Raw genomic sequence first — 8,851 nt, forward strand, 5'->3', positions numbered from 1 at the left:
TACAGGCCTGGGGCTCTTGCTGGAAAGCTTCAGTCTCTGGGCTCCCGGTGGCCAAAGGCATTGCAGATAACTCCTTCTCAAGCAATGGCAGGGAGCAGGGTGGAGAAGTCAAGGATGAGGCAGATCAGAAAGACTGGGGCAGCACAAAGAGATCTACAAGGGAGAGAGGCAGCATCTGAAAGGCACTCCTTGCTGACCTATGAGCTGGTGCCGTGGGCTCTACAACTGCTGCCTGCAGTCAGCTTGGAAGCTCTGGCAGTTTTAACAGGAGGTTTGTCTGCAAACAAGATGGAGAGACGTTACGATGATGGATGTGGGTATATTCCTGACCTCGGCTCTCCAGAGGGAGATTTGCTGTCTCCTTGTGGGCCATAGAGGCTTTTAATATGGGATGAACTTCACTTGGTCTCCCCAAGCTCATGTCCAACCTGTTCCATGGCCTCTGACTGCGATCTGCTGTCCACCTAGCTTCATCCCCCCTCACAACCCTGGGGACTCCTTGGAGATGAATGGCTGCTGTGCCAGCACCTACTGCTCCAGGAAGGGAGTGCAAGGTGAAGATGCTACACTCGCAGGTGCAAAGAAGGTTCATTTTGCCATGGGATCCCAGGAGGTCACCATGCACATCGTCAATGGGGTCTGAAAAAAGAAAACTTACAGATGTTGAGGCAGCTGAGCTCATCAAGCACATGTAGAAAAGCTCCTGATTTCAGTATGGCTGGCTCTTTTGAAATGCCCCAGGAAGGAAGATTTGGTCTCAGGCATCATCAGCCTCATTGGCCAGTCTAGAGAGAACTGCCTGGACTTGAATCAGAAGTTTGTGGATAAGAGATTCAGCTTCATTTAGCTAGAAATGGGATATCTCTCTCCAGTGAGCCAGCTGCTTGCCATTCCGTTAGTCCCTGACCACAAGCAGCACTGAATCCGTGATCTCTCCCCCTCCAGTTTCTCGGAGTCCCTGGGTAACCCTGAAAGCACTGCTTCAGTATCAGGTTCTGCAAGAGGCCTTCCAAAAAGCAGCTAGGGGACTAGGTGAGGGGAAGAACCAGAAAATCGCACACATTCTTCCCTGGATTCGTGAAAGACAATAAGAAAGGAATACAAGACCCCCAAAAGCAAGTCCACTTGATGGGAGCGGCAGGTGAGCATCTCTGGTTCAGTAGTGATATGACGCACTCAACTGCAGCTTGCAGACAAGAATCCTGAAACATTCCAGTAGCCAAGATTGCCACCTGATCCCAAGGTCCCCTGTCCTCTGCCCCATGCATTTCCACGGGACCAAAGCCCCTGTGCACAGCAAAAGGAAAGTATGTGAATGTACACACATGGTAACTTGCTCCTGGCCTTTTCAGCCTATGGAGGAAGACAGCTTCCCTCATCAGAAAATGAAGCAGGTCTGACCTGGACTTTCTCAAAACACTCTAAAGCCAGAGGCAGGTTTCTCCCACAAGCGACAGCAAAGCCCTCCTCCTGCCCATGTTGTTTGGGAAATGCCACAAGAACCAGGAGAATCACAGAGAGATTCACACCTTCAGAGACACCAGTGAGTGCAGCCCCTCCTGACATCATCTGGGCAGAAGCCTCCAGCCCTTGGGATGACTTTACCTCCTAACAGAGGTGCCAGAGCATCTGATCTGGATTTACCAGGCCTGCCTTAGTACCATGCCACAATAATTGTCGCAGCATCCCAGCCTTTCCTTGCTCGAGCCAGTCTGTTTATAGGTTGTTTGGATCTCCACCTCCACATTGCAGGGGGATTGAACACCACTGATCACATCCACTTCTACCTCTGACCTGAAGGGAGAGGAAGATTTCCCCGTTTGCTGTTGTGGCAAGTGGTGCCTCTCTGCAAGAGATTTCACCTCCTGCTCGGGGCCCCTCTGCACTGGCCAGGCTCACTCCATGCTGCTGGACCTCTCCCAGCCCCTCTAAGCAGGGCTCCGGTCAAGTCTTCGTAACAACTCCCCATTCCTCAGAATGGCTTGGCACTCCTGTAGCAGTTTGGGTGGGGAATGCCAAACTCACACCAACAAATGGCTCTGTCCAATCACCTGAGCAGTAGCAGGTACCACCCAGTGCGGAGGTCAGCGCTTGAATAAAGACCTCCCCAACTTTTCTGGGTGCAGCTGGTAAGGCGATTTTGTTATAAAAGTAGCGGGGCAACTGAACTGCTTAAAGGGAGGAACAAAAGGGCACAAAAAGCACTGCGCAAAAAGGCTCCAGCCTTAAATAAGGTGGGTAAGGAAGGCGCTGGAACAGAAGATGGGGTTTAGGCGGAGCATGCAAATTACAACCAATCGTAGGAGATAGGGGCCGAACATAACCATATACGGTACTGCGTCAAATATCAGCCAATGAAAGGACAGAACATACATACAGTACAATACAATACAACAACTTATATGCAAAATCTACAATTTCCTTATTAATTACACATTTTTAGGCTGCCACAACCCAGCCTGCCCCATGCAGAACCTGGGGGTGGCTCCTGCTACGCCCAATGCCAGAAGAACACCACAGGAGACCCTGGGGAGGGAAGAAGGGAAGGAAAGAAGGAAATCTCAGTGCTTTGGATCTGGAGCAGCTGGGGGAACTCCAGTGCCTCCCAAGACGCCCTGTCAGACACGCGAGGAACTGCAGAGTCGAGAGCTCTCCCCACGCACCCCTACGGCCCGCTCCGAAATCAATACCATTGACTGCCCATGGAAGGTCCCCTTCAGAGTAGCGACACGATCCCCGTAGCCCCTTGCTCTGGATTCCCCCACCCATTCCTGGCCTCACCCCTTTGTGCCCAGAGCCCACTAGCTTTGAGCTACAGGGAGCAGAGGGGCTCTGTTGCCACCCTGTCAGGCGGCGTGAGCTGCAGAACAGCTCCAGCGGCCAAGTGTAGGGCTGAGCTCTCCATGGGACTGTGTCTGGCTTCAGGCAGTTTTCTGACAGGGAATGGGACTATTCTAGCCCAAAGGGAGCAATCAGGATCCAACATCTCTTTTGTTTAAGGCTATCAGGAGCCTTCTTGGTCGCTTATCCTTTGATTTTTGTCCAAATCTTGAAGTGGTTTTGATGAGGTACAAAAATGAGGTGCAGAAAGCATACCTTCCTCCTCCATAGACATAGTTTCCCCTCAGATCAGGGGGATCAGACCAAATCTCTGGTGGGAGCTGTTTTATTAAACTTGTCAGACCTTGAACATCAGGGGAGCTGTGTACAGCTCGTGGCAGCAGGTGCTGGGGCCTTGGCCAGTGTCACCTGGAAGGGGAAAGGAGGAAAGGGGACCAGCACGCATCCCTGCTGCCCTGCATATCCCCTGAGCCAAGGGACACTTATGGACAGTTGTTCTGCACCTCCCCCTGTCCCCTTTTGGTCAGGGCTATCACCTGACACTGCGGTGACAGACGGGTTCATCAGGATATCCTTGGCAGAATGATGATGGCACTGAGTCACAGTTACCATTAAAGCTTCATTTTTTTTAACATCATGGTATGATCACTATAGCCCAGAACACCATGATTTGAGTAGCACAAGATTTCTATAAGCAGCACCAGCATAGCAAGATTTTGTAAGCCCTTTAGCACAGAACTGTACAGCACAGCTCAGCTTATGATGCCTGATCACCTGGACCTGATCACTCTGCAGGCCAGGGCACATCCTAATCCTTGGTTTGTCATGTCAATATAACAATCTTAATCTAGACTTGAAACACGTTAACAGAACAGGAGTGGCCCTTTCAGGGGAGAAGAGTCTGTTTGGTATTAAGATGGGGCTCTGCGTGCTGCTGTGCTGCCCTGTGCTGCTGTGAGGCCATCCCAGCCCGGCAGGCAGGTGCCTGTGACCTGCAAGGCCTGTGAGGAGCAAAGGAGTCGGCCTGGGGCCTGGAAATGGGAAGGCTGATAGGGAGGGGGAGAAGGGGTCTTCCTGGCGCACTGGACCTTCAGGGACTGACGATGAGGGCAAAGGGGACTCATGTAGGACCAGCTTGGTCACAGAGCACAGCTGTTTACGTCCTAAAATGCCCCCATATGAGCAGGAGGCAGGAGCAGAGGCACTGTTCACGAGTGCCATTGTTGATTGTCTTCATCAGAGAGCTCCTGAAGTGCTGCTGGGGGGACGGTAATACAGGACCTAGACATCAGGTTAGGGCAGGGGCATAAAAAGTCACCTGAGAGGTGTAATGCAGGAGTAAATGCAGATACTTTGTCTGGGTAAGGGACACAAAGGAGCCTCCCCAAGGATGACAGGGATAGAACCAGCTGCTGCAAGACGTGATGAAAAAAGCCATCCAAGCAAAGTCATGCCCTAGCTGGATGCCCCAAGTATAAAAGAAGAAACACCTCGGAGTGGAGCAGGAGCCATATGAACTGTGCTGAGCTGGGCAGGAGTAAAACCACCTGTCCTGAGAAGAACTGAGTAAAACTTGATGCCCCATTCCAGGCAGGGGCCAAACCAGCCAGGTCAAGTGTTGTTAAATAACAACCAGCTGCATCCTTGGCGCATGAGAAACACTATCTGCCTGCTGAGCAGAGGTTACACCAGGTGTCCAGAGGACTGCCTGTTGCTAAACACCTCTGAAACTGTCGGGATAAATAGGACCTTCTGACAAATTGGCTTTTTAGTGTTAGAAAGCAAGTGATTACTTTTATTTGCAGCCCTGCGTGCGCATGTGGCTGACAAAAATCCTGCCTCCGTACTGACAGCAAGACATCGCTTTTCACCTATTTATACAGATTTGGCAAACAAAGAAATTAATGTTCATTGCTTCCAAATTACATCACTCACTCCCTTTCATTACTTAGTATTCTATGTGGTATTGGTTATTAATTTCTCACTTTCTACTGTAATAACTTCATATCTTTAATCTTTTTTGCATATTTTCCCTCCCCTAGGGATTTTCTGACACAAATGCTGAGCCTTTGTTAGTCTTCTTCTTTAGCTGCTGGTTTCTGCAGAAGGTCCTTGTAGTCCATAAATCTTGTGTTCCAGATCTCCTCCTTCAACAGGACATCTTTCTCTGGCAGGCTTTCTCCACTGAAGCATAACAGGGTTAACTTCAACAAAACTTACAGTTTTAGTACTTTTCCCAGGCTGTGTTCTCCCAAAGGAGCTTATGACAATTTTTACTCCATGCTGGCTAAAGCTGATTTAAGGCTGAACGCACCGCCTATGATGTGTGTTAAAAACAACTAATCAAAAAGTTAATTAGGAACACTAAAAAAATTAGAAAAGTTTTATGATTTCCAACAAGCCCAAAACAACATAGGCCAAGTGCAGCAGGGACAAAACTGTCTCTACCCATTGATGCCAGGAAAAGGCAACAGTAGTAAAACTCAATAGCCACAGGTGCTATTAAGCCGGTATTTGTTTATTTCGGCGCCGGACGTGCGGGGGATAGCTCCGCCTAACACGCGCGTGCCCTCGCCCGTCATAGCTTCCGTTTTATACAATTAGGTCATACAGATTCATTGCACATTTTTACATCTTCCTGAACTACCCGAGAGTGGGCAGTGTTCTATGTAAATCTCGGGACACGCCTCCTGGAGCCTGCGCACTTCTCTCTGGTGGTTGCCTCGGGTGGTCGTAAGGGATGAAGGCTCAAAGTCTTCCTCTCTCTGAACTTCTCACCTCGCTCAGTCCCTCAGCATCTTCCCCTGGCAACGGCTCCTCATGGACTGCCCGTCCACTCGGTGTCCCATTGGTTGCCTACGGGTTACCCTTTGCTACACTGCACACTTTCCCACTGGCTGCCCCTTCGCACCATCACACAGCTTTCCCATTGGCTGCCTCTGGGCAACTCCCCATTGCCTGCTCACCAGCACATAGCTGCTATCTTAGCAACAGCACACGAACCTTAAAATTTCACTTATTAGACTGTGCAGCTTGAAATTTTCCCTTATCAATAGCAGCGTAACATTTTCTCAACAGCAACTTAACATTTTCCCTTATCACCATCCAGAGTGGGAGTCTGGCTAAAGCTGCGGCTGATCCAAACCTAACCCACCCTAGCGGCAGGAGTAAATGTGAAGCTGCCAAAAAGCCATCCAGGAACGTTTTCAGAGCTTGAGGACAAGACAGCAGCTGGGCAGGGGCCAGCAGCCAGCCAAGGTCCTCCCAGTGCAGCCTCTGAAGGGTTCCTTTGGCAGTCCCAGTTCAGGGTCAGCCCATGGCTGTACCCTGGGGGCAGATGAAATTAATTGGAAATGAACCCATTAGAGTCCAGGTGCTTTGCTAAGAGTCTCACTGATAGAAGTGGAAGTGAAACCCTCAGTGTCTTGGGGGTCAGAAAAGCTGTGACCTGGCTCAGTTACAGCCCTGAGCAGGCTTTTACTCCTCAGGCCGTGTGGCTCAGGGAAGGTGTGGGAGCTCTGTCAGAGGATAACTAGCCCTTTGCCACCAGCACGGGGGGAGGTGCAGTGGCTTCCACCTGGCGGACGTGCCATGTGGGTTCCTGTGCCCAAGAACCATGTGGTTCCATGTGGTTCCGTGTGGTTCCATGTGACCCCATGTCACAAAGGGGCAGAGATGTGGCACCCATCCGGTATCCTGAGGAGCGCGCCAACGAAAATCAGTTGGACAGAGTTGGCCTTCGGGATAACTCAGCTCCTTCCTTTGCTACTTGTGTGCCTGCCTTTTTTGGATGGTTTATTGTTTACTGACCGTTTCTCCTCAACTTTCATCCTCTTTCAAAGGTAATGCTTTGACTTTTGGCACAGATCATAGAGCAGGGTACATGGGATAAAAGTATAGGCTGATTTATACCTTCCTAGCTGTAGGCTGAGCTGTTACAACTTTTATAGGCTGGCCACGTATGACCTAGGCTAGAATTCCAGTTTGCTGATTCTTGGTTTTTTTCCATAGCCTAGGGTAGGTAAGCAGGGAGGTGACTGTAGTCTGAGGGGATGGGCTCAGCCCACCTTGACTGCTGGGGGAGGGAGGGAGGCAGAAAAAGGAGAGTAGCAGAGGCAGCAGTTAAAGTAGTGGCTGAAAGACGGTCACTCCTAGGAGGTGGGAAAGCCAGAGGGTTCTGTTGCTGAAGCAGTGTCAGGAGAGCAGCAGGGCCTCTTCAGAGAAGGTAACGTACATTGGAACATTTCAAAAGGGCCTTTGAACCCGCTGTGAGTTGGTGCCCCGCGACTGATCATAAGGGCGTGAGCTGCAGCTCAGCAGCAGTTACAAGCACCACTGAAAGACTTGGTGGTGGATGCCGTTCTGCGTTTATTTAGAGTTTTTATACTTTCGGTGAGCTACAGTAATTTCTTTGCAATTAGGTGACGGGATTGGTGCTGTTCTCTTTCTGGAGAGAAAGACATCCTTGGTCATCTAAAGCATTGCACTCTCTTCCTGAGAGAGGCAATGGCCACAGCAGGGAACGACTCCTGTGAGTAATAGCTTCACCAGCAGGTTTGGACTTTGTGAACTGCCACAGACAACTGACATGGCTGGTGGTCAAATCCCAGAACGATGTGCTCACAACCTAGAGTGATCTCTGGGATGTTTCCTGAGAGCAGTCAAACTGACCCCCGTGTTTACAATTAGACCCAGGAAAACACCTTTTGTCACTCCTCTGACACTAGGTACAAGACTTTGAAAGCTGCCATTGCTCGTAGAGAGGTCTGCCATCCTTTGGGTTACCTTCCGTGCTCACTATTTACTTGTTTTCAACAAGTTACAATCAGGAAAAGGGATGGCTTCACTGATAATTCAGTCTAGAACTCTACTGAGAAAGGAAGGTAGCCTGCGGCCCATAAATCAAATTGTGGGTTTGTTGGACTCTCAGCAACGTAAACAGGGGAATGGATTTTTCCAAAACAGTAAATTTAAATGGCACTGTTTAAGCTTCCCCTGATGTTGTTGGGTTGGCAGTTAAAGCAGATGGTCCTGAGTGCTCCTGTAGAGACCTCACTGTTTAAATACGCCTTTGTGCCTCATTTCATCTCTTTCCAAATGGAATTTCCCTGCAGTCATTGCCGAGGGAATGACTCCGCCACAAAGGATCCTCTTTCCCCCGGAGAAGATTTGCATGGTCTGGCAGCAAAGACAGAGTGCTGGAGCAGGACTCCGCAATGTGGGCAACACATGCTTCCTTAATGCTGTCCTGCAATGCCTGACATACACCCCGCCGCTGGCCAACTATCTGCTCTCCCGGGAGCACAGCCAGGCCTGTGAGTACTCTTAGGGACGTCTCCCTGTAAATCTGTTAATCAAATCCCAAGGATTCCCAGAACCTGAAATTTGATTTAGGAGAAAAGCAGCCCTTTGTCAGCCCCAGAACTTGTGTTCTTTGTACACTCAGGAGCCACCTGTCCTATCCAGCTGTCTTATTCTTCATGAAGGCATGTCTTTCTAGCTCTGGGTCTCTATTCCTGCAAGTTAAAACCTCAGTTTAGCATTCCTCTGAAGAACATTTTCTGTGCACTAAAACGTCCCGTGCTTGTTGAAACACTGGGAGGAGTGGCATATTGCACTGGAGTGGGAGTGGAAGAAGAGGAGTATTCCACCACTAGGGATATTTTGCTAACCAGAGGACCTTCTCTCCCTCCCTCCTCAGGTCGCCAACAAGGCTTCTGCATGATGTGCATCATGGAAGCGCATGTTAACAAGGTCCTGCATTCCTCAGTCAGTGCCATCCTGCCTTTGGCTGTTCTCAGGGGTTTCAGACGTATGTGATTTCAGGTTCTTTGACAGGTTTTCTTCCCTTCCTGTAGGAGACAACTGCTAACTTCCTGTTTCTTAGTCATAGGAGAACATTTTCAGCTTGGCAGGGAGGAAGATGCCCATGACTTCTTATGCTGTACTGTCAATGCCATGCAGAGAGCTTGTCTGAGTGCAAGCAACGAGTAAGCACAAGCAAGTTACC

General features: G+C 49.8%; 1 long non-coding RNA gene across 1 annotated transcript; it reads left to right on the forward strand.

Annotated features, from left to right (window-relative positions):
• The first annotated feature begins 7,976 nt into the window (after positions 1-7,976).
• On the forward strand, positions 7,977-8,831 carry LOC135402881 (uncharacterized). Its single transcript, XR_010425246.1, has 3 exons — positions 7,977-8,156; positions 8,543-8,653; positions 8,729-8,831. It is a non-coding gene; the product is annotated as an uncharacterized LOC135402881 (long non-coding RNA).
• Positions 8,832-8,851: the final 20 nt, after the last annotated feature.

Source organism: Pseudopipra pipra, chromosome 26 (assembly GCF_036250125.1).
Source record: "Pseudopipra pipra isolate bDixPip1 chromosome 26, bDixPip1.hap1, whole genome shotgun sequence".
NCBI classification, from domain to species: Eukaryota; Metazoa; Chordata; class Aves; order Passeriformes; family Pipridae; genus Pseudopipra; species Pseudopipra pipra.